Source organism: Mustelus asterias, unplaced genomic scaffold (assembly GCF_964213995.1).
Source record: "Mustelus asterias unplaced genomic scaffold, sMusAst1.hap1.1 HAP1_SCAFFOLD_1315, whole genome shotgun sequence".
Lineage (NCBI taxonomy): Eukaryota > Metazoa > Chordata > Chondrichthyes > Carcharhiniformes > Triakidae > Mustelus > Mustelus asterias.
The window spans coordinates 73,131-98,643 of record NW_027591260.1 but is presented as its reverse complement, the minus strand read 5'-3'; the positions used below and the strand labels follow the sequence as shown (position 1 = coordinate 98,643).

Sequence of the window (25,513 nt, the reverse complement as noted above, 5' to 3'; positions counted from 1 at the left end):
CCCCCCTCCCCTCCTCCCCCTCCCCTCCTCCCTCCCCTCCGTCTCCCCCCTCTCCCCTCTCCCCCCCGTCCCCCTCCCATCCTCCCCCTCCCCTCCCCCCTCCCCCCCTCCCCTCTTCCCCCCCTCCCCCTCTTCCCCCCCCTCCCCTCCACCCTCACTCCTCCCCCCCATCCCCCTTCCCCTGTCCCCTCCCCCTTCCCTTCCCTCTCCCCCTTCCCCTCCCCCCATCCCCCTTCCCTGTCCCTCCCCCTTCCCCTCCCCCTCCCCTTCCCTCCTCCCTCCCCTTCCCCTCCCCCTCCCCCCTTCTCCTCCCCCCGACCTCCCCTTTCCTTCCCCCCTCTCCCCCCTCTCCCCCTCCCCCCTCCTTCCCCTCCCCTCCACCCTCCCTCCTTCTCCCCTTCTCCTCCCTCCTCCTCCTCACCCTCCCCTACCCTCCCCCCTCACTCCTCCCCCCCCTCCCCTCCTCCCTCTCCCTCCCCTCTCTCCCCCCTCCCCTCTCCCCCCTCTCCCCCTCCCCCTCCGCTCTCCCCCTCCCCTCTCCCCCTCCCCTTCCCCTCACCTCACCCCTCGACCCCTCCCACTCCTCCCCCACTCCACCCTCCCTCCCTCCCTCCCTCCCCCTCCCTCCTCCACCCCTCCCTCCTCTACCCCACCCATCCCTCCCTCCCCCCTCCCTCCCCCTCCCTCTCCCCACTCCCCTCCCTCCCTCCCTCCCTCTCATTCCCCCTCCTGCCCGCTCCTCCCTCCTCCCTCTTCCCCCCTCCCTCCCTCCCCTCTCCCCCCTCCCCCTCCCTCCCCCCCCCCTTCTCCCCCTTCCCCCTCCCTTCCCCCCTCCCTCCCCCCTCCCTCCCCCCTCCCCCCTCCCCCCTCCCCTCCCCTCCCCCCCTCCCCCTCTCCTTTCCCTCCCTCCCCACCTCCCTCCCTCCCCCTCCCCCCTCCCCCCTCCCCCCCCCTCCCCCTCCCCCTCCTCCCCCCCCCCTCCCTCCCCCTCGCTCCCCCTTCCCCTCCCTCCTCCCTCCCCCTCCCTCCCCCTCCCCCTCCCTCCCCCTCCCCCTCCCTCCCCCTCTCCCTTATCCTGCCCCTCCCACTTCCCGTCCACCCTCCCTCCCCCCTCCCCCTTTCCCTCCCCCCCTCCCCGTCCCCCTTCCCTCCCCCCTCCCCTACTCCTCCCCCTCCCCCTTTCCCTCCCCCCTCCCCCTTTCCCTCCCCCCCTCCGCCTTTCACTCCCCCTCCCCCTTTCCCTCCCCCCCCTCCCCTTCCCCTCCCCCTTCCCCTCCCCCCTTCCCCTCACCCCCCTCCCCTTCCCCTCCCCCTTCCCCTCCCCCCTTCCCCTTACCCTCCCCCTCCCCTTCCCCTCCCCCCTCCATTTCCCCCTCCCCACTTCCCCTCCCCCCTTCCCCTCCCCCTCCCCCCTTCCCCTTCCCCCTCCCCCCTTCCCCTCCCCCTCCCCTTCCCCTCCCCCCTCCCCTTCCCCTCCCCCCTCCCCCCTTCCCCTCCTCCCTCTCCCCTTCCCCTCCCCCTCCCCTCCCCCCTTCCCCCCTTCCCCTCCCCCCGACCTCCCCCTTTATTTCCCCACTCTCCCCCCTCTCCCCCCTCCCTCTCCCCCCTCCCTCCCCCCTCCCTCCCCCGCCCTCTCCCCCCTCCCTCCCCCCCTCCTCCCTCCCCCTCCTCCCCCCCCCTCTCTCCCCGCTCCGCCTCCCCCCACCTCTCCCCCCTCCACCTCCCCCCACCTCTCCCCCCCTCCCCTCCCCCCACCTCTCCTCCCCCCACCTCTCCCCCCCCGCCCCCCCCCCCCCGCCTGTACTGGATGGACAGTGGATGATGTTTGTATTCAAAGTGCCTAAACCAGAGGTGAAAGAGGAGGATCCGGTCCGATGAAGACAAAATGGTAAAATCAGTGAAGGAAGCATTTGTTTAAATTATTTTCATTTGTACATAGTATTGCAATTCATTCATACATGGAAAGTCAACTTTGCTTTACAATTCATTTTAATTTGGATCAAGTAATTAACAAATTAGAATTTGTTTAGGTTATCATTTAAGGGGAGCTAATGGCCCAGTGGTATTATCATTAGTCTATTAATCCAGAAACTCAGCTAATGTTCTGGGGACCTGGGTTCAAATCCCACCACAGCAGGTAGTGGAGTTTGCTTTAGGGCGGCACGGTAGCACAGTGGTTAGCACTGCTGCTTCACAGCTCCAGGAACCTGGGTTCGATTCCCGGCTTGGATCACTGTCTGTGTGGAGTTTGCGCATTCTCCTCGTGTCTGCGTGGGTTTCCTCCGGTATCCTCCCACAGTCCAAAGATGTGCGGGTTAGGTTGATTGGCCATTGTAAAATTTGCCCCTTAGTGTCCTGGGATGCGTGGAATCGCGGGTAAAAAATATGTAGGGATATCGGGGGAGGGCCTGAGTGGGATTGTGGTCGGTGCAGACTCAATGGGCCGAATGGCCTCTTCTGCAGGTTTTCTATGATCTTGGAGGACCAGCTGTGTATCACTGCCACCACCCAAAGAAAGTCCAGCTTTGCTCGAGGGTGCTGGTCTTGTGAGCTTTTTGTTTTAAATTTTTCAGCTTTACTGCTCCATCTTTTAGAGCAGGAGCCCATTTAATCCTCGTCCATCAGTGCTGACTCCCAATACTTTCAGCCTGAATTTCCCCAGAAGTGTGAAGCAGTGAGGTGAATGGCCGTCCATGACATTGAGGGAATATTTGACTAAGTGCGGCATCAAGAAGACCGAGCAAAATTGAACTCAGTGGGAATCAGGAAAGCTGTCCACTGGCTGGAGTCATACCTCACACAAAAGGAAGATGGTTGTAAATGTTGGAGGCCAATCATCTCAGCCCCAAGACATGATTGTAGGAGTTCCTCACGGTGGTGCCCGAGGCCCAAACTTTTTCAGCTGCTTCATCATAAGGTCAGAAGTAAGGGTATTTACAGATGAGAATTGCACTGCGTTTTGTACAGTTTGCACCTCCTCAGATACCGAAGCAGCCTGTTCTTGCACGCAGCAAGACCTGGATAATGTTCAGGCTTGGACTGACAAATGGCAAATCACTTTTGTACCACCCAAGTGCCAGGCAATGACCACCTCCAACAAGAGAGACTCGAGCCATTTTCCCCCTTAATAATCAGCCGCTTTACCATTGTTGAATCTTCCGCAATCAACATTTTGGGGGTTACCATTGACCAGAAACTGAACTGAGCAGATAATTACTGAGAGCTACAAGAGTAGGTCAGAGGCTGGGAATTCTATGGCGAATGACCCACCACTTAAATCCCCAAAACCTATCCATAATCCGTAGGCAGGAGTCAGAAGTGTGAAGGAATATCCTTCATTTGCCTGGATGAGTGCAGTCCCAACAACATTCAAGAAACTCGGCACCTTCCAAGGCAAAGCAGCCACTTGATTGTCACTCCATTCACCACCCACAAATTAGCAGCAGTGTCAACCAGATGCAAGATGCACTGCAGTGTCTTTTCAAGGCTCCTTTGACAGCACCTTCCAAATCCATGGCCTCTAACACCTAGAACAACAAGGACAGCAGATGGAAGACAACACTAGGAGGGGCAACAGTAGACCACATGGCTCTTCGAGCCTGCTCTGCCATTCGGTTTGATCATTGCTGATCTTGGGCTTCAACTCCATTTCCCCGTCCATTCCCCATATCCCTTGATTCCTTGAGAGACCAAAAAACTGTCTATCCCAGACCTTAAAGTATTTATGGAGCATTCACAACCACCTTGAGGCCGAGAATTCCAAAGATTCACAACCTTTGGGTGAAGTAATTTCCTCATCTTGGCCCTAAATGATTGGTCCCTTATCCTGAGACTGTGCCCCCATGTTTTAGATTCCCCAACCAGCAGAAACAAGATGCTTGGGAACATAACTTGCAAGTTTCCATCCAACTCAAAAACAGTGCCTGGAACTATATCACTATTGCAGGGTCAAACTCTTGGAACACTCTCCCTAACAGCATTGTTGGTGTATGTACCACACAGACTGCAGCTGTTCAAGAAGGCTGCTCACCACCACCACCTTGAGGGTAATGGATGCCGGTCTAGCGAGTGATGCCCACATCCCATGACCCTCCATTTTGTGGGTGCGATAAGTGGAGTTGTGGCCTTTTCAAATCAGCAATTAGTTGTCTTTTTGCATTGTTCAACTGTATAAATATAAACTGTATAAATATTCCCTCGTGGTTCATGGATGGAACGAATCATATTTTTAATCTCTCAAAATTGAACAGGTTTTGACTTTCTAAACTTGGACACTCTTGTTTTGGTTTTGCAATATCCTCTGAGCAAATGGAGCAATTTTAGCATCAGGGTAGTGCCAGCAAACCATTGGGAATGGTATCGAATCGAGGTTATTAACTACTGAGCTATTTTAGAAATATTGTGGTAGATAAAAGACTGCTTTTACCATAAGATTTTAACCACCAAGCTTCCTCCTCTTGCCTGCACAAGCATTCTACTAACTTGTGCTTTTAACACTTTTTATAGAGAGTTAAACATGAACAGTGCTAAATTTGAAGCTGGCACGTACAGTACTATACACATTTGTGTACTGTCCTGTATGTAGAAATATAGGTTGTGTTTGAAGAGCATTTTTGAATTTACTAGCACAAAGTGAAATCTCAATTACAGTGGGAATGATTTAATAGCCCCACAGCAGAGAGGATTGTCTTTATTCTTCTTTCCCCACCTCACCCAAATGTTACTCAGTTGCCCAATTTACAAAGTAATACCAGGTGAAAGGCTGTTTTCCAAAGACACGTACTATTACGCTTCAATAAAAACAAATCTGCAGCCCCCACAAGGAGAACTGTAGATTGACTGTAGATTAAATGAGATGTGTTTGCACACTCTTGTGACGTTAATTCTCAATGCTTTATTTTCTTATTCACTTTTTTTTTTCTTGTTCGACAGAAAGCAGACAGGGCAAATAGATTTGATTATCTGCTGCAACAGACCGAGCTTTTTGCCCACTTTATCCAACCTGCTGCACAGAAAATTCCAACGTCTCCTTTAAAGATGAAACCCGGGCGCTCTGGATTAAAGAAAGATGAGAAACAGACGCTTCTGTCGGTTGGAGAGTAAGATATATTCCAGGCAATGTGTTTTTGGATTCATGATGCAAATTCTGAGAGATTTCAACTTGGAAAGTGTTCCTCGTGTTTGAAGGCCAAAGAGGCGTTAATGTTGGGATCAAAGTTGAATGGTGGAAGGAAAGCTTTCGTTCCTCCTTGAGGTTTTGGGGCCTCGGCTTTCAGTGATTTGGATATGACTCTTTACTGCTTCATCGATGTTTGCAGACTAGGTTAGGAGCAACCACAAATTGGGATCATATGATGGAGTTGCAAAGAGGGCATAGCCCAGTGAGTGGGCAAAGCTGTGGCAAATGTAGTTCAGTGTGGAGAAGTGTGAGGCCACCCACTTTGGAACTGAGAAAGGCAAATCTGAGTGTTTTCAACAAGAGAGATTAGTTGTGGAGGAGCAAAAGAGATTTGAGTTTCCATATATACAAATAACACGATATTACTGCACTGTTACAAAAGATAATGGAATATGCTAAGAGGAAGATGGCATTTATCTCAAAATAGATTGGGATGAAAAAATGAGGAAGTTGTACAGAGCCTTGGTCAAACCTCAGCTGGAGAACTGCCTTTGGTTCTGGGCAACGAACCTCAGGAAAGTAATATTGGTCTGGCACCGGAATGCTGTCTGGTCTTAGTGTTAGGTTATGAGAACATAACATGTTCCATAAATTTGGCTTTCATTCCGTTGAGTTTAGAGTATTAAAGAGTGACCAACTTGAGGTGTTTAAAATGATTAGGGGATTTGATAGGGTAGAAACAGAGACTAATTTCTTTTGAGGGTAATCTGGTTCAAGGGGGCACATCTTAAAATTAGAACGAGGTTCGTTAGGATTGAAAGTGAGGGCTATTTTGTTCCACTTGGTGGAAAGGTCTGCCCCAAATGGCTATGGGTGTTAAATTTTCTGAATGGATTTTTTTCTTTGTTGGGTGCACTATCAAGTGATATGAAGCAACATGATTTAATTGAATAAACAGATGTCTGAGGTTGCATGGCCGACACCTTTTCTCTGCCTTTTTAAAGATGAAACAGCATCTTAGTCACCAAGTGTTAAAATATCCTGCATCTGTATAACAGGCGTGGAATTCCTGTCAACCTTGCATTAAAAACACTGATGTTCTTAAATTTGTCACATGTATGATTGAAGAGTCTGTTGACAACTATTGGCACAAAAGATTATACATGTGTAATTACCTAATTAAATTAAAAAATACTAATATGCTGTGTAATCTACCATGGTCTTGGTAGAGTATTTACATAACAGTAGATTTCAAAGTTTATGTTTGGAATCAACTTTAAATTAAAATAATGGCCATCTGCATGAATTGCAATTTTGAATCTTAGTTCAATAACATGCTGTACGTAGGGCATGGTGGCACAGTAGTTAGGGTGGCAGTGTGACAGTGGTTAGCACTGCTGCCCCACAGCGCCAGGGACCCAGGTTCGATTCCCGGCTTGGGTCACTGTCTGTATAGAGTTTGCACATTCTCCCCGTGTCTGCGTGGGTTTCCTCCGGGTGCTCTGGTTTCATCCCGCAGTCCAAAGATTAGGGTTAGGTGAATTGGCCATGCTAAATTGCCCCTTAGTGTCAGGGGAACGAGCGAGGGTAAATGCATGGCATTATGGGGATAGGGTCTGGGTGGGATTGAGGCCGGTGCAGACTCCATGGGCCAAATGGCATCTTTCTGCACTTTAGGATTCTATGTACTAATCTTCACCACAAAAGTGATGCACAATCTCCAAAATAATTCGTACGGTGCTGTTTATTCTGAAGTGATTGTGGATTTGAAATTGACTGCAGTAACAGCTCTTTTAAAATGGTTTGGAAAGTAATAGCAACCCCTCGCCCAAAACAATTCACTTTTAATTCTTAGCTATCGGCATCATCGTACGGGACAGGAAGAGGATGAAGAGCTACTGTCAGAAAACAGCAAGACAACCAATGTCTGCACAAGGTTTGAAGAATCCCCATCATGTGTGTAAAGCCATTTTATTCATTATTTCATACATGAGTTCATGTAGCTCAGTTTTCACTCCCTTTTCCCAATTGCTTTCACAATTTCAGTCACCATTCATCGATGTGCGGTATTCAATTTTGTCAAAATTAGACTTGTGGGACATTTGAGACTGTTGTCATTAAATCTCCAAAAACAGCACCTCCCGTTCTCCTGGTTTAATTGGCTGCATTTATTGGAATAAGGGGTCTTTTTAATGGAACAATCTACTAATGCTGACAGACACCACGGGCCCACTCCAGCCTAACTTGTAATCTGACATCATATTTTCTGACTGGATATTGTGAATATTGAGTATTTTGAGGTCAAATTCAGCATGAATAAAATGCAGGGTAAAGCTGAAAGATCTCCCTCATGCCAGTATGACATGTGATTCATATATCAGCCTTTCACCTTGCTCTTTGTTTTGTTCAGCTTTGCCCTCTCAACCAGTACTCCCAAGGAACTCAGTTGTAACTGCTGCAACTTATTTTTCATGGGGTCCTCGCAGCCATTTTAACATGTTAGTGTGCGCCACATGAAAAGGAACCATCTGTTTTCATGAGGAATAATTGGATTATCATACAGATTGCGTACATGTAACATGCTGTCCTTTTGGTGTTGAGAATCATGTATAATCAGTTCCTTACCCTATGAAATGGTGAGCTGAATGATCTGTTCTCCCAAATGGTATTTCCCCAATCAAAGAACAAAGAAAAGTACAGCACAAGACAGGCCCTCCAGCCCTCCCAGCCTGTGCCAATCATGATGCCCTTACTAAAATAAAGAAAGAACCTTCTGTCCTTATTTGGGTCTGTATCCCTCTATTCCCTCCCTATTCATTTACCCGTTGAGATGCCTCTTAAATGTTGCCAATGTGCCTGCTTCCACCACCTCCCCTGGGAGTGCATTCCAGGCACCCACCACTCTGTGAAAAACTTCCCCCAGACAGCTCCCTTAAATTTTATCCCTCTCACCTTGAACCTGCGCCCCCTTGTAATTAACACTTCCACCCTTGGAAAAAAGCTTCTGACTATCCACCCTGCCTATGCCTCTGATAATTTTGTACACCTCTATCAGGTCTGTCCTCAGCCTCTGTCTTTCCAATGAAAACAATCCTAGTTTATTCAACCTCTCCTCATAGCCAACACCCTTGAGACCAGGCAACATCCTGGTGAACCTTCTTTGCACTCTCTCCAAAGCTTCCATGTCCTTCTGGTAGTGTGATGACCAGAACTGCACGCAATGCTCCAAATACTCATAACATATTAAAAATCCCAGTAATGTCCATGCAATGATTTCTTACAAAGCAGTCAAAGCCCAGTAACCAGGTTCCTCACCATCATTCCTTCTCTCTGCCCTCCCAATCTTGCTCATACTTGCCTTAGTGAAGTTTAGGTGCTCTGTTTAACAGTTTATGTTTCTGTATATACTTTGGCCTTGTTTTATTGGTCAATTTAGCTGCTATAGAATGGTAGTAGTCGTGGTGAAAATCGCCACCTTTGTTTTGGAGCCTGCGTCTGAACGCTGACATTCTTTATGCAAACATTGAGACCCTAATACCAAATGGATTGTGCTGCTTGCTTTTTGTTGTCTCAAGCTATCATGGTGCTTTCGGTTCAATGGTTCCTGAAACAGTAATACTTTTCCTTTTGGTCATGGCACTGATTTCATTTCCCCTTAAGCTGTATTCTGTGCAGACTCTTGCAACGGTTGAAGGCTCTAAATGTTTGGGGTCTCTTCCACAGATGTAAAAGGAGGGAAACTCCGCGACTATCAGATCCGTGGACTGAATTGGCTGATTTATTCATATGAGAATGGCATTAATGGTATCCTGGCAGATGAAACGGTGTGAATACACATTGATTGTAGACATAACAATTGTTTGGTGTCGGCATGTGAGATGTTTAGTTTAAAGGATTTAATAAGATAAATGTCTCTGTCGTGTACTGGTTATCACATTCGCCCAACGTGAAAGGTCCCCGGTTCAAAACGGGGCGAGGCATTCATTATATGTATTCAAGAGGCGGCTCGGTAAAGCACTCGGGGTGAATGGGATCAAAGGTTATGGGGGGGGGGGGGAAGCAGGATGTGGCTATTGAGTTGGATGATCCGCCATGATCGTAATGAATGGGGGAGCAGGCTCGAAGGGCCAAATGGCCTCCTCCTGCTCCTATCTTTGATGTTTCGAAATAGGGAACAAGTATCTTCTCCCGGATGTTCGAGGGTGTACCATTCAAAGATTAGCGGAAACCTGGAACGTTTGTTTTCTCCTCCTTCCTGCCAAAATCCAACTTTTTATTTTATAAAAAACTTGAGGCATGGTTAGTCTCGACATGTCAAAACTGAGACTAAGTTTTTTGTGAGATTAGTGTTAAGGGAAATGGAACCAAGGCAGATAAATGGAGTTACGATGTAGATAAGCTATGATCTAATTAAATTGCAGAACCAACTTGATGGGCCGAATGGTTTCTTCCAGTACATTTCAGAAATGCTTCAGGACAACACTGATGAAAAAACAGTCTTTGATTCTAAGAGAATTAATTGTTTTACTTTGTTTAACAGGGTCTCGGGAAGACTTTGCAAGACTTTGTACCCATGCTCTTCTTGGGTACATGAAACATTATAGAAACATTCCTGGACCTCGCATGGTTCTAGTCCCCAAGTCTACACTGCACAACTGGATGCTTGAGTTCAAAAGATGGATATCGACTCTTCGAGCTATTTGTTTAATAGGTGACAAGGATCAAAGGGTAAGAACTGCGTTTTATGTTCCCAAAAATACTGTTGGAAAATACAGCTGATGCATGGAGTTTAATTTGAAAATGCATTGCACGTTGTGGAAGTAACCCGTGCAGTGCTTGTTGGATCTCCTGCCACATGTTGGCCGACCCCAGTGGGAAAGTACAACTACCCTTGCTGCCCCAGCATCGGAACAAGAAAAAACAGCCAGGATTCTTAAAGCTGGTTGCTATCTCCACATCTGTCATTTACCAAATAGGAATTAAGTAATCCGCAAGCACTTGCTGTCAAAACTTGTGTGTGAAAAAGCTGCAAGGGTGAGGTACCAAAGGACAGACAGCATCTGTTGGGCAAGTCGCGAGAGAGTCAGTTCACTCATGGGGGAGCAAGATTCTTTTTTACAACTAAACACTGACCCATGAACCATAACAGCAAATTTTGGAATACCTCCCAAAGGTAAGGGAGTCAAACTAGAGGGCATCGGTTTAAGCTGAGAGGGAAGAGATAGGAAAGGGTCCAGAGGGGCAACTTTTTCACTGAGGGTGGTGAGAGTCTGGAACAAGCTGCCAGAGGTAGTAATAGAGGCGGGTACAATTTTGTTTTTTAAAAAGCTTTTAGACAGTTCGATGGGTACGGAGGGATATGGGCCAAACGCACGCAATTGGGACGAGCGAAGTGGTTTAAAAAAAGAGCAGCTTGGACAAGTTGGGCTGAAGGGGCTTTTTCCATGCTGTAAACCTCTATGACCTTGTTTAAATTGCTGAATAAATAACCACTAGCATTGCAGTTGTGTGAACAAGCACTTTGTGTAATAAAAGTACAATAAATGAAGGACTCATAAAAGCTGGGACACAATTTTAATAAATGTAGACTTGACAAATTGAAATTTAGTATTTGGCCATTGTTCAATCTTTAATATGAATCCTGCCTTTCACTGGATTGAATTTACTTTCGTCGACTCTCTCAAAAACTTGTTTTCAACATGCATGCGGAGAATGGATCTGTCGCCAGTGTTAACGTCAGCCCTCAAGGTTCCTTGAGACTGGCTTTGGAGATCAGCTTTCCTTTGCTCTGTGTAACTAAAATCCGATATTTGCCACGCATACAACGTTTGAGTGTAAATTTGCAAATATGTTCAATTATATTGTAATTTATTGCTCTCTCCTTGCTTTGCAACACTCTGGGCGGGATTTTCCAGCCCCATCAGTGGCAGGGAAAATCGTGTGCTGGGCTGGAACATCTTGAAGTGGTGGCACAGTGGTTAGCACTGCTGCCTCACAGTCAGAGTTTTAACAACACCAGGTTAAAGTCCAACAGGTTTATTTGGTAGCAAATGCCTTTCGCTTTCGGAGCGCTGCTCCTTCGTCAGAAGTCTCACAGTCCAAAGAAGTGCAGGTTAGGTTGATTGGCCATGCTAAATTAACCCTAGTGTCAGGGGGGGTTAACAGGATAAATATGTGGAGTTACGGGAATAGGGCCTGGGTGGGATTGTGGTCAGTGCAGACTCGATGGGCCGAATGGCCTCCTTCTGCACTGTAGGGATTCTATTCTATTCTATTCTAACTAATACAGTCCCATAGATCCTGCAGTTAAAATTCTGCATCTATAAGCCACAAGATTCCGATGGACTGAATCCACTCCAATAATAGGAGATTTCATCTTCTGGACAACAGAGAGGGAGAGCTGGAGAAAGATCGAGGAGGCCATGAAATAGAAAGAAAGGGAGAGAGGGGGTGAGAGACAGACAGAGCCAGCTCCAGACAGAGAGGGATTCTATGCTTTGGAGAATAGGGCCTGGGTGGGATTGTGGTCAGTGCAGACTCGATGGGCCGAATGGCCTCCTTCTGCACTGTAGGGATTCTATTCTATCCTATTCTAACTAATACAGTCCCATAGATCCTGCAGTTAAAATTCTGCATCTATAAGCCACAAGATTCCGATGGACTGAATCCACTCCAATAATAGAAGATTTCATCTTCTGGACAACAGAGAGGGAGAGCTGGAGAAAGATCGAGGAGGCCATGAAATAGAAAGAAAGGGAGAGAGGGGGTGAGAGACAGACAGAGCCAGCTCCAGACAGAGAGGGATTCTATGCTTTGGAGAATAGGGCCTGGGTGGGATTGTGGTCGGTGCAGACTCAATGGGCCGAATGGCCTCTTCCTGCACTGTATGGTTTGGAGAGTTCCCATGACCCAATTGCCCTTTGGCCGCTCTCCACCTTTGCCCGTCCTGCCCTTGACGCTGCTCACTGCTGGCGGGGCTGGAAAATCCCAACGACAGTGTTTTATTCAGCTAAATTTGTCTGATTCATGCCTGTGATCAGATCTGTTTCTGCTGCATCCCAATTGTATTCTGGAAAAATAAATTTCTGGTGTTTGGAAAACTGAAATGTTACCCACTTCTTACTTTATCAGGCAGCTTTCATCAGAGATGTCCTCCTTCCTGGAGAGTGGGATGTCTGTGTGACGTCGTATGAAATGCTCATCAGGGAGAAATCTTTTTTCAAAAAATTTAATTGGCGATATCTGGTTCGAGATGAAGCCGACAGGATCAAAAATGGGAAATCCAAGGCAAGTTTGTTTAACCTCCATTTTCTCTGCTCTCTTTCCCATCCCGTCCATTCCCACCAGAGTTAATGGCTACCATTGTAGTGAATGCTAAATTTTCTGCCTCATCTTCAGGTGAATTGGGGAGAAATGCAGGCTTGATTTGTAGCATGGGGGCATGAGCAGGGGGCGACATGGTAGCTCGGTGGTTAGCACTGCTGCCTCACAGCGCCAGCGACCCAGGTTCGATTCCCAGCTTGGGTCATCGTCTGTGTGGAGTTTACACGTTCTCCCCATGTTTGCGTGGGTTTCCTCCGGGTGCTCCGGTTTCCTCCCACAGTCCAAAAAAATTGATGGTTCGGTGCTTTGGCCGTGCTAAATTCTCAGTGGAACGAAGTGTGGCGACAAGGGGATTTTCAGAGTAACTTCATTGCAGTGTTAATGTAAGCCTACTTGTGCCACTAATAAATAAACTTTAAAACTTTGTAAACCATGTGTCACATTCTCGGTTATATATCATGGAGTGAGGTTATTTTTGAGCAAGGTGCAGTTATGTGTGGGACCAGACAGAAAATGAGGCACATAAGTTTGCTGCACACTGTTCCCCTGGAGAGGGGAATGCAAAGACGGGGTAAGACGGAGTGGCAAAGAACAGTAAAAAAGAATTCAGTGTGGATGGAAGTGACTGTTCTCTGGTGAATGAGATAACGAAGGACAGGAAGATTGGAACAAAAGGTTGGAGGGAAATCCAGGAATAGAGATTTTGAAATGAAGGAAAATGATACATTTTGAGTACTAATGGTTAATATAATTGTTATTTGCTGCTTTCACTGTTCCTTCGCACTTCCATCAAAGCTTTTAGAGCTAAATTAAAAGGGTTAATTATTGTCACAGATGGAATGCGAATCTTGAGGAAAAGAGTGCTTCAATCTCACAATCCAATGCAGACAAGTCATTGTTTAAGTTAAAGTTTATCAGTGTCACAAGTAGGCTGACATTAACACTGTAATGAAGCTACTGTGAAAATCCCCTGGTCGCCACACTCTGGCGCCTGTTCGGGTTACACTGAGGGAGAATTTAGCACAGCCAATGCACCCTAACCAGCATGTCTTTCGGATTGTGGGAGGAAACCGGAGCATCCAGAGGAAACCCACGCAGACATGGGGAGAACATGTGGACTCCACACAGTTACCCAAGCCGGAAATCTAACACTGGTCCCTGTTGCTGTGAGGCAGCAGTGCGAACCGCTGTGCCATATTCAACCAAATCACTCCAGGGGTTCAGAAACTTCTGGGAAAGTTACTGCACCATCAATTATTGAGGCTCGATAGTTAATCTCTGGGTTTTAACACTCGTGGAAGAGTGGAGTGGAAATATTTGAATTGAAAATCAAAGATCAGATCTGCTTATTCAGACCGTAGAGTGCTCTTGTTTTAAAAGCTTTTGAACCAGCTGCCCCTTCCACAACCATTGCTTCGATTTGAAAGAAATACCATTCAATTGTAGACGGCTCTGGAAGTTTCCATATTCCCGTCTTGCAAGTTATAGATAACCGTTTGTAATCTTGATGTACTATTACTACACTTGCTTTTTGCTTCCAAATGCAAAGCATTTGGCGCCACTATATCTGAATTCATTGGAGAAATGACAGACACGAATAAACACCAAAAAGATCAGCGAACTTTTAAATGCAGTCTGAATCTACAGTTGCGCCAGTTGTATGATTCCAACTTGTACCCAGTTTGTACAGTAATGTTTTTAAATCTGCTAAATTTACAGCTCTGTGAAATAGTGAAAGAATTCAAAACAACAAATGGATTATTGCTCACGGGTTCACCACTTCAGAACAACCTGCACGAACTCTGGGCTCTGCTCAACTTCCTCCTCCTGGATGTCTTCAATTCATCTGCAGTAAGTAATGAGAAAGGCAGCTTGACAGTGACCGTACCGTTTGTCTAAGGTTCAATTACCGTGTTTAAACCTATTTCTTTTTGGAAGGCATGAGAGAATGCTGCAAAGTTGTGTCTTTTTCATTTTTGAAGCTAGTGTCAGGGGAAGCTGTCCAACTTGCTGGAGGGTGTTGTGTGACACCATTGTTCCTTGCATTGGGAGCAGCCAGGTCGCTAAATGGCCGCAGTCTGTGTATTAATTTGTTCACCTGCCCACATTTTCTGAGCACTATATTCACCATATGTGTGCCGATGCAGAGTCCAATTGATGATGTCTGCTCCTCGAACCCTTCAAACTGCTATTGACCATTTCTGATGCTCAGTGTCACATCTGCCTTCCACTCGGGTGCGAGGTCACGGATAGATAATGTGTCCTCCCGCCCGTCGGGGTACTGATAACGAAGTTCCGCACACACGAGGACGGCCTCAACCAGGATATTGGGTTCATGTCACACTATTTGTAAATCCCACAGCTTACCTGGAACTGCAGAGTCTCACTGGCTGTCTTGTCTGGAGACAATACACATCTTTTTAGCCTGTCTTGATGCTCTCTCCACTCACGTTGTTTGTATCTTAAAGACTTGATTAGCTGTAAGTATTCGCATTCCAACCATTATTCATGTAAATTGAGTCTGTGTCTTTATATGCCCTGTTTGTGAACAGAATTCCCACTCACCTGAAGAAGGGGCTTGGAGCTCCGAACGCTTGTGTGGCTTTTGCTACCAAATAAACCTGTTGGACTTTAACCTGTTGTTGTTAAACTTCTTACTGGCCCATCAAGTCTGCACCAACCCCACATATTTACCCCGCCAATCCCACTGACACCAAAGATTTATTTAGCATAGCCAATCAACCTAACCCACACATCTTTGGAATGTGGGGGGAAACCGGAGCAGACACGGGGAAAATGCACAAACTCCACACAGAGAGTGACCCGAGGCCAGAATTGAACCTGGGTCCCTGGCGCTGTGAGACAGGAGTGCCAACCACTGTGCCACCATGCCACCTATGTTAAAGGTGTTGTAGAAATGTACATTGTTGAGGAATGAGGAAAGTGAATTTAAGGTTACTGTATTTCTTTCTCATAAAGGGTTGGATTCCAAGGTCTGATCTGTTCTGTTGCAGAATAAAGCTGTTGACAATCTAATCTGAAGTTGCAGGTGTTTTCATCAAGTCAACATTCAGCCCACACCTGTAGATGTGCTTCAACCCATGGCTTGTTCAGCTGTTTTTGTTGAACCTGTGCTTCAGTCCACAGAACTGTTCAGTGCAGCTTTTGTAACATTGCATTATTTTGCTTGACCTTCTTGGGCATCATCAGTGTGTAAAAAGCATGTATTCTCACCTGAATTAGGTCTTGAGACCCTTCCTCCTCCCACATATGAAAGCTGAGGGAGAAAAGAGCCTGCCGCCAAAAAAGGAAGTCAAAATGTATGTCGGCCTGAGCAAAATGCAACGGGAATGGTGAGTGCACAACTTGTGAATCTTAATGTGTTGCATTGTGAAGTACGGCATCATCTTGCAACAGCTCATTGAAATTGTGCTGCACTTCAATCAACAATTAGAGCTTTTGTAGAACTAAGGGAATAGATTCACCAGTGTAAGCGAGTGTGATTTTACCCAATGCACCAATAATAGGCTGACTCCCTACTATTGACCATCTTGCTTCCGTCTGATCTGTAAGATTGTTGTGTTTGGAATTCTAACTTCCCTCAATCATTTCCATTATTTTTTGCCCGAAACAGAAGATCATCATTGAATTCAGACTGGACGATTGCTATTCAAGTGTGATTATGACAGAGCTTTCAAACTACTTTGCTCTCAGCTTTGGGTTTTCTTCTTTCAAACCCCAATGCAGCCCATTATTGATACCCACCTGATCAGGTACTAGTGAGGTGTCCCCTCCAAACTTATTAACCATGTCTCTCTAGTTGGTCAAGGAGAACGCTGCAAAACTCTTCAAAATGAGACTGCACCCGATGTCACACAATGTCATTGCCTCACGATGATGCCAGTATCGATGCCATGAATATAAAATAGTCACTAATAACTCGAACAGGAATTTAGGAGAAGATTCAAAAAAGAAAGTGGCAGAGTGGTTAGTGTGGAGCTCACTACCACAAGGAGAGGCATGACATTGATGCATTTTAGGGAAGTTTGTTAAACATGGAATGGAAAAAGAAATCGAAGGTGTGAGGAGACTCTTATCATGAACACTGATCTGGAATTGTTGATCTAAATAGCCTGTTTCTGCGTTACAAATACCTAATCCCAGAGTACTTCATATTGCTCGCATCCATATTACATGAAAAGGAATATTCCCATCCCTTCAAACCCTGGCCATCTGGAATGAATTGTACTTTATATCAAAGAACAAAATGTTGAGTGTATACTAGTTGGAAGATATGGGTTTCTATATCTGTGAGGTTTAGATGGAGCACCCTGTTCCCTGGTAGGTGAGAGGGGTTGGAATGTGGATCATCGACTTCGTCCGAGGCACCTATAGAACAAAGCATCCATTTTAGGTTGTAATTGCTTTCAGTTGAGCTACATTAAAAAGAATGAATTTATCTCCAAGTTGGTGTGATGAGTTTTAATTCTGGCCTTGCTGACAGGTACACCATGATATTAATGAAGGATATTGACATCCTGAACTCCTCAGGGAAAATGGACAAAATGCGTCTATAGAATGGACTGATGCAACTGCGCAAGTGCTGCAACCACCCCTATCTGTTTGACGGAGCTGAACCTGGCCCACCTTACACCACTGACACTCACCTGGTAGTTAACAGTGGCAAAATGGTGGTACTGGACAAACTGCTGCCGAAAGTGAAGGAGCAAGGTCAGCCGCAGGCCTGGTCAAGGCTTTTGTTTCCCTTTCTGTCTTTCAATCTTTCTATAGGGAGGAGACATGTAGTGATTTGATAGTTTCGTGGATACTTGAGTAGCTCGGACGGGGTGGGGGGTGGCCAACATAAGGCATAAGGCCCAAATTAACGATTGCCAGGCTGTAAAGGGAAATTAATTGAAAATATTCCAAAATGTGTTATAAATTAATATGCAATAAACACTGGAATCAGCAATGGTTTTAGTTATAGTCGGACAGGCAAAGAAGCTTCCTGAGATATCCTTGAGGAGATAACCAAACTAAAACACAATGCAAATTAGGTTTTTAGAATATGTTCAACAAATCTGTTATTAGAGAGTAAATATAGTAATAAAGTTCACGCTTTGTGAAATAGATGACATTGTCTCAATGGATTAAGAATTAGCTTCATGTTAAAGTTCCTATTTTGGGAGGATGAAGGTTTGGATTCGGATTCGATTGGAAATTCAAAGAGCATGCCAGTCACTCGAACTCGAATCCATGACCAAATTAGTTGAGACTCTGGAGACGAGGAGGAATTGAACAAAAACTACTGTGTCGTCCGATCCATATAGAAGGAAATCCGGTGGAGTGGAAAATCAAACAACCTGGTATATAGATTGGCTGTAAACAACCGCCTGCATGGTTATTTGTGCATTTCCGAGTGCGATGTCAGACTTTGTCATGCTCCGGAACACTACTGTACCTGTGCTGCAGACTGATCAAAAATAGAACAGGATTTTTAGTAAATGAAAGGGGTTTGTGATGTTTTGCCTTCGTAAGCATGCAAGGATTTCCACGATGATGTCTGCAAAAGAATTTGAAAATGATCACTGATGACACCATGGCAGCATTTGACCTGTGCAGCAAGGTACATCAGATTGCACGCTGTGATGTTTTGGGTTACAAATCAGCATAGGTTTTAATGAGTTAAAAACTGCTGAAAATACTCAACTAATCTGGTAGCATCAGCGAAGGGTCAACTATGACTCTTCAGAACTCCCCTCTCCACAGATGCTGCCTGACCTGCTGAGTATTTCCAGAACTTTGCTTCCATCTATTTAGCTTTTATTTCACAAGTTTTAGTGACTGTTTAAAACAATAGTGTGTCTTGATCTGAAATAGCATCCTGTTTTAGTCATTCTGGCCTGCCACACGCCATCCACTGGGGCTGGGGGCTCCCAAAAACTGGCCGATTTAGCATCAAATATTCTTCATGAGGAGAGTTGGATCACAGGCCTCTGCAATGCTTGATGGGCCCCATCCTCCTTCCGGGGGAATAGTTACAGGAGCCAAATATTCTGAAAATTGGGGGCTAACGTGTTGGGAGAAGGTGAATGGAATAATTAAATGGTTTGGGATTGCAGCTATTTTTTGATTAGGGTTTAATTTTTGCTGCCCAAACTGCAGCACCGTCTGGAATCCACCTGGAATATAAACCCTTTGAAATCATTCCCATCAATCAAGGCAGCTGAGTCACATGGACAGTTCACATTGTATGAATTATAAAATTGGAGGGTTTTTTTGGTCATGTGTGTTCATTTCTGCCTCCTGTACTATAACTAGTTTACCAGATTACTCTACATCCTGCATGTTACCACTGAAATTTGGTTTCCATTATCCACATCAGTAGATGTAGGTTTTTGAAGCATTTGTGTATCTGCGCTGTGTTCTTGGCTACCGATCAACCGATTACCCTGATGAATGATCTTCTTTTCCACAGGTTCTCGGGTGTTGATCTTCAGCCAAATGACCAGGGTGCTGGATATCTTGGAAGATTATTGTATGTGGAGAAACTACGATGATTGTAGACTGGATGGACAGACACCGCATGAGGAGAGACAAGTATGTTTCTTGCCCTGTGCTTTCAAAACTGAGTTTGTTTGAGGAAAGTTCCCACCTCTTAAATTGATCTGAGGCTCTATTATCTAAGAATTCTAGACTTAAGGTTACAAAACTGACTCAAGGTTTTCAAACAAGAAATATGAATATTCAATTTGAATCTAGCATCTATTTGTATTTTTACAAATGAAACTTTCCAACAATTAGTAAAAAGATTGGTCCCAATCGTTTGTTAAATTCTGGCTTAACTTTTCTCTCTCATCCCTCCAGGATTCTATTTCTGCTTTCAATAGTCCTGGGAGCTCAAAGTTTATCTTCATGATAAGCACACGCGCTGGGGGTCTTGGTATAAATCTAGCCACGGCAGATGTAGTAATCCTATACGACTCAGACTGGAACCCTCAGGTAGACCTCCAAGCTATGGTAAGTTACTGAGCGATTAGTTATTTGTGTTCTGAAAGCCACGTACTGTTGAATGTATAACTATCGTAGCTGGTTTTAACATCCAAGTGCACTGATCAAGCGACATTTTGTATTTTACTGCCACTGATACCCCCTCAAATCTTCCGTGTGTTGCTGCCATGCTTTCTTTAAAACTCTGCTCGACTGAACTGGTGGAAATATTTCAGCAAAGGTCTTCAGTTTGCTTCTCTTTATTTGAATGGAGTGTGCGGTTGTTTTCAGAATTGGCGTGGGATGATTCCAGCTGACTGGGCATCTTGTTTCTCCTCACCAATTAACTTCCAAATCCAATTGAGAGTTTGGAAATGAAATCCATTTGAAGTTTCAGTAATGCTGAGGTGTCACGATAAGGAACTGCCTTCCGTGATTCAGTTTTACACAAAGCAACTAATGCACGGATTTTAATAAGTGCTTCGTGATTGCCTCGTGTACCAAGGGCTTATGAATTCAAACCTCACTCATTTGTGAAGTTTGAATTAAAAAGTTTATAGTGAGCTGCAAAAGGGAGCAGAGCTCCCCAATTGTTCAGGTGGTTCACTAATATGCTTCAGGGAAAAGCATCTGTCAGTACTTGACTCCAATCCACAAACACAGTGGTGATTCTAATGACCCTCCAGTGTGAACTGGCAAGTTTCTCACCAGTAAGAAGTTTAACAACAACACGTTAAAGTCTAACAGGTTTATTTGGTAGCAAAAGCCACACAAGCTTTCGGAGCTCCAAGCCCCTTCTTCAGGTGAGTGGGAATTCTGTTCACAAACAGGGCATATAAAGACACAGACTCAATTTACATGAATAATGGTTGGAATGCGAATACTTACAACTAATCAAGTTTTTAAGAAACAAAACAACGTGAGTGGAAAGAGCCTGTCTTGATGCTCTCTCCACTCACGTTTTTTGTATCTTGAAGACTTGATTCGCTGTAAGTATTTGCATTCCAACCATTATTCATGTAAATTGAGTTTGTGTCTTTATAAGCCCTGTTTGTGAACAGAATTCCCACTCACCTGAAGAAGGGGCTTGGAGCTCCGAAAGCTTGTGTGGCTTTTGCTACCAAATAAACCTGTTGGACTTTAACCTGGTGTTGTTAAACTTCTTACTGTGTTTACCCCAGTCCAACGCCGGCATCTCCACATCAAGTTCTCACCAGCCAGTCACTGTATTGCAATCAATGCATCTGAGAAATAATTAAACAGGTCCAGGTGTTTCCTTTGTTTTCCCCTGCTGCAACAATTGTTGATGTTGACTGAGGAATTAGAGAGGGTTAAAACATGCAGGAGATAGCCATCCAGACATCATATATTTGCGAGCTTATGATCAGCTTGGAGATTTCTAGGAAGTTGATTTATTCCCAATCCCCAATGTTAAGGTTTTGATAATCAGAGTTTTTGTTTGAAATTCTTGGATTTCTTAATTTAGAAACAATGTTTGCTGGAAAATATATGAATGTGCTGTTTTAACAGCTGAATGTAGAGGAATGTTAATTGAAATTGTTACTTGATTGTGTGGATCTGCCATGTAACTTTAATTGTGTTCTTTTTTAGGATCGCGCCCACAGAATTGGTCAAACAAAAGGAGTCAGAGTATTCCGATTTATAACTGACAACGCTGTGGAGGAAAGGATAGTGGAACGTGCTGGAATGAAACTTAGACTGGACTCTATTGTAACTCAGCAAGGTGGCTGTTGAAGTTGGTTGTTTTTTGGATGGGAACTGCATGGGGAGGGTAGCACAAAGTCCTCAGTATGTTTCAGTGCTTTGAGGTATTAACTTTAAATGGCATCGTTGAAACTTCGGGGTACCATGAGAAGTGTCAATCATTCTCAGCCTTCACTCCAGAATTTTATCTTGCATTCTTTTCTCCGACTGAGTTGTGGCACGGATGTTAAAACTTTGTGTTGGGGATTGTGAATGCATTGGATACTCCCTTAGTCACTGTTCTTTTTCAAATACCGCAGAACATTTTAAAATTAAACTTCAATATTTTCACAGCTGACTTCTGTGATCGCCATTGATTTTAAAATTAATTATCATTACAATAGATTAGGACCTACCACCTGGAACTGTGCCATCTGGCATATGTGTTCCTGAATTTTGGTGAAATGGTCCTAAAAAATGCAAAAACGAACACAAAACCCTCTGCAATCTTCCACAGAGTGTGAACAGCCAGTTAAAGTAGGCTGTGCAACAAAGTGGGCTCAATAGTTTCCACTATAGCCCTTGTGTGTCTATTTATTAACATGTGAACCCGTCTCTTGCATTACTACAAGTTTAATTCCCTCCATACCAGGATGCTGCCTGGTATGGAGGGCATTAGCTATGAGGAGAGGTTGGAGAAATTTGGTTTGTTCTCACTGGAACGACAGAGGTTGAGGGGCGACCTGATAGAAGTCTACAAGATTATGAGGGGCATGGACAAAAGGGATAGTCAGAATCTGTCTCCCGGGGAGGAAGAATCAATTACTCGGGGGCAGAGGTTTAAGGTGTGAGGGGCAAGGTTGAAAGGAGATGTATGAGGCAAGTTTTTACACAGAGGGTGGTGGATGCCTGGAACTCGCTGCCAGGGAAGGGAGTGGAAGCGGATACGATAGTTAGTTTTAAGGGGCGTCTAGACAAATACATGAATAGGATGGGAATAGAGGGATATGGTCCCCGGAAGGGTAGGGGTTTTTAGTTCAGTCGGGGCAGCATGGTCAGTGCAGGCTTGGAGGGGCCGAAGGGCCTGTTCCTGTGCTGTAATTCTCTTTGTTCTTTACAATTTCTTAACATCGAGACTGAATTCTTTCAGGAAGGTTAGTCGATCAGAATCTCAATAAGCTGGGGAAAGATGAAATGCTGCAGATGATTCGTCACGGTGCTACCCACGTCTTTGCTTCTAAAGAGAGCGACATTGCAGACAAAGATATTGCTGCTATATTAGAGAGGGGTGAAAGAAAGGTGAAACTAACATCAGGAACGGGAGTGCCCCTTGCTCTGCCATTCCAATCCTGCAACTTCATGGCTCACCTGTGCAATACTCTTCTTACAATGCTGCTGCAATATTTTCATCGGCACAATAAGTCTCACTTAATCTGAATCTCATAAAGTTCTGCAAACTGAGTATCAAAAGCTAATTGCATTCAATGCATTGTACTCTGATGGTTTTGTGCAGTCTCTTTTACTTCATACCATTGTCATTGTGCCAAGAGGAGATGATTAAACAATTGGATTAAACCCTTAATTTCAGCTTTGGAATTGTTTGTTTTACAGCAAAATGTTTTTTTTTAAAGCCTTTATTGTGGGTTTTGACAAAACGATTGAAATGAGTTCATCTGTCTTGGTGAAGTTCGGGCCATTGAATCAATCTTGCTATGCTAATGTAAAGTGTTTAGCTGGCAGCTAATACCCAAGTACAAATGTATATTCTGAAATGGTTGTCACAGGCTTCACACATCAATATCTTTGGTGCTAAACAAATAATTTTGGTGTTTATATACATTTCATCACTGGAACTAGTTTTCTACGTAATAGGAATTACACTGTCTAAAAGCTAAACTAAAAGTACCATTATTTGAAATCTCCTTGGTTTTAAATACGATGCTATTGCAACTTCTGAAGGCCTGTGGAATATGAACAATTACTTCGAGTCATCGAGGTTAACAGCATGGCAACAGGCCCTTCGGCCCAACTTGTCCATGCCGCCCTTTCTTTTTTAAAACCCCTAAGCTAATCCCAATTGCCCGCATTTGGCCCATATCCCTCTAAACCCATCGTACCCATGGAACTATCTAGTACTTGTGTGGAACACAAGTCGAGACAAAACTTTGTCATAGAAGCATGGAAGGTAAGACAGGAGGAGTCCATTTGGCCCTTCGAGCCTGCTCCGACATTCATTGCCATCATGGCTGATTGTCCAACTCCATAGCCTAATCCTGCTTTCTCCCCATAAACTTTTTATCCCATTCGTCCCAAGTGCTAGATCTAGTCACTTCTTGAATGCGTTCAATGTTTTGGCATCAACTACTTCCCGCGGTAATGAATTCCACAGGGCTCACCATTCTTTGGGTGAAGAAATGTCTCCTCGTTTCGTCCTAAATGGTCTACCCCGAATCCTCAGACTGTGACCCCTAGTTCTGGACACTCCCACCATCAGGAACATCCTCCCTGCTTCCGCCCTGTCTAGTCCTGTTAGAATTTTATAAGTCTCTATGAGATCCCCCTCTCATTCATCTGACCTCCAGTGAAAACAATCCTAACCTCGTCAATCTCTCCTCATACGTCAGTCCATTTTACCCAGTGCACAAAGCTTTGATCTCAGTGAGAAGTCCCACAACACCAGGTTAAAGTCCAACAGGTTTATTTGGTATCACAAGCTTTCAGAGCGCTGCTCCTTCCTCAGGTGAGTCACCTGATTAAGGAGAATGATGGCCATGATGTGGAGATGCCGGTGTTGGACTGGGGTGGGAATGGTAAGAAGTCTCACAACGCCAGGTTAATGTTAATCAGGTGATGAAGGAGCAGCGCTCCGAAAGCTCATGATTCCAAATAAACCTGTTGGACTTTAACCGGGTGCTGTGAGACTTCTTACTGGATAGTATAGTGTCATCTCTTAAAGAAATCAGTTGCCGGTTTAGTTGAATTTTGAAGTTGCCAAAGTGGCACAAGGTGTGTGCCCCAGGAAATTCAGTTCTAAATTAGAACCTGCCACCGCACGGTGGCACAGTGGTGAGCACTGCTGCCTCACAGCGCCAGGGACCCAGGTTCGATTCCCGGCTTGGGTTACTGTCTGTCCGGAGTCTCCCTGCGTCTGTGTGAGTTTCCTCCAGGTGCTCCGGTTTCCTCCCACAGTCTGAAAGATGTACTGGTTAGGGTGCATTGGCCATGCTAAATTCTCCCTCAGTGTAACTCGAACAGGCGCCGGAGTGTGGCGACTGATGCGCGGTTAAATCACTCGGGAGGCTAGATTGTACCTGGGAAATAAAGGCTTTTATTAATAACAAGAATGGAGCATACTATATACAATAGAATCCCAGACTAAAGGGTCACCAGGCAGTGCAGTGACCTTTATACTCCTCAAGGTAGGCGGAGCCAACTGGAGTGTACCACAGAACAATATCAACAGGTAGAACACCCCAACCCTAACCCCAACAGTGACAACAGTAACATATGTACAAATACCCATAGTGCTGACCATCTATGGTTCAGTACTCATAGTGGTAACCATCTATGGTTCACCACATTCACCCCTCCTTTAAAACAAAGGCTGGCAGAGCAAAATAAAAACGAACTGTCCATATATTCACAAGTTCAGTCGGATTGGAGGACCGCACCGTCTCTGCGACCTCCTCAACACTGGCAGTAGCGCCGGTTCTGGTGACCGTGATGACCCTCTCTCCAAGGCCGGACGGCCTCCACAATGGCCTGAGCCTCTTTTGGTGTCCAGTGACTCCTCCAGTTCCTCACGGACAGATGGACCACGAGGTGGCGACAATCTCCTGGACTTGAGCGCGCCTCGAGGTGGCGACAATCTCCTGGACTCAGGAAAGCTGTACACGGGAGTAAGAGGGTTAAGTGGTGGTCCCGATACTGCCCGCGCAGTGTCAGGAGGGGAGATAAAGGTCAAGGGGTCCCTAACCAGGGGTGTGGGAGCGACAGGGGTTTCCAAGTTCCCTGCAGGCGCCAGATTTCGAATAGAGACTGTGTCTTCTCGCCCGTCAGGATATGCCACATAGGCATATTGCGGGTTGGCGTGGAGGAGATGGACCTGTTCAACCAAAGGGTCGGACTTGCGGGTCCTAACATGCCGCCGCAGGAGGACAGGTCCTGAGTACATCAACCAAGACGGCAATGAGGTCCCAGAGGAAGACTTCCTTGGGAAGGAAAACATCTGCTCATGTGGAGTAGTGTTGGTTGCCGTACACAGGAGGGACCGGATGGAATGGAGCGCATCAGGAAGGACCTCTTGCCAACGGGAGACTGGAAGACCCTTAGACCTCAACGCCAGTAAAACAGCCTTCCAGACTGCAGCATTTTCTC

The 25,513-nt window shown here is 45.6% G+C and overlaps 1 pseudogene; it reads left to right on the top strand.

Moving 5' to 3' along the window:
* The first annotated feature begins 4,932 nt into the window (after positions 1–4,932).
* Positions 4,933–25,513, top strand: part of LOC144488129 (SWI/SNF-related matrix-associated actin-dependent regulator of chromatin subfamily A member 5-like) — a 30,974-nt pseudogene continuing 10,393 nt past the window's right edge.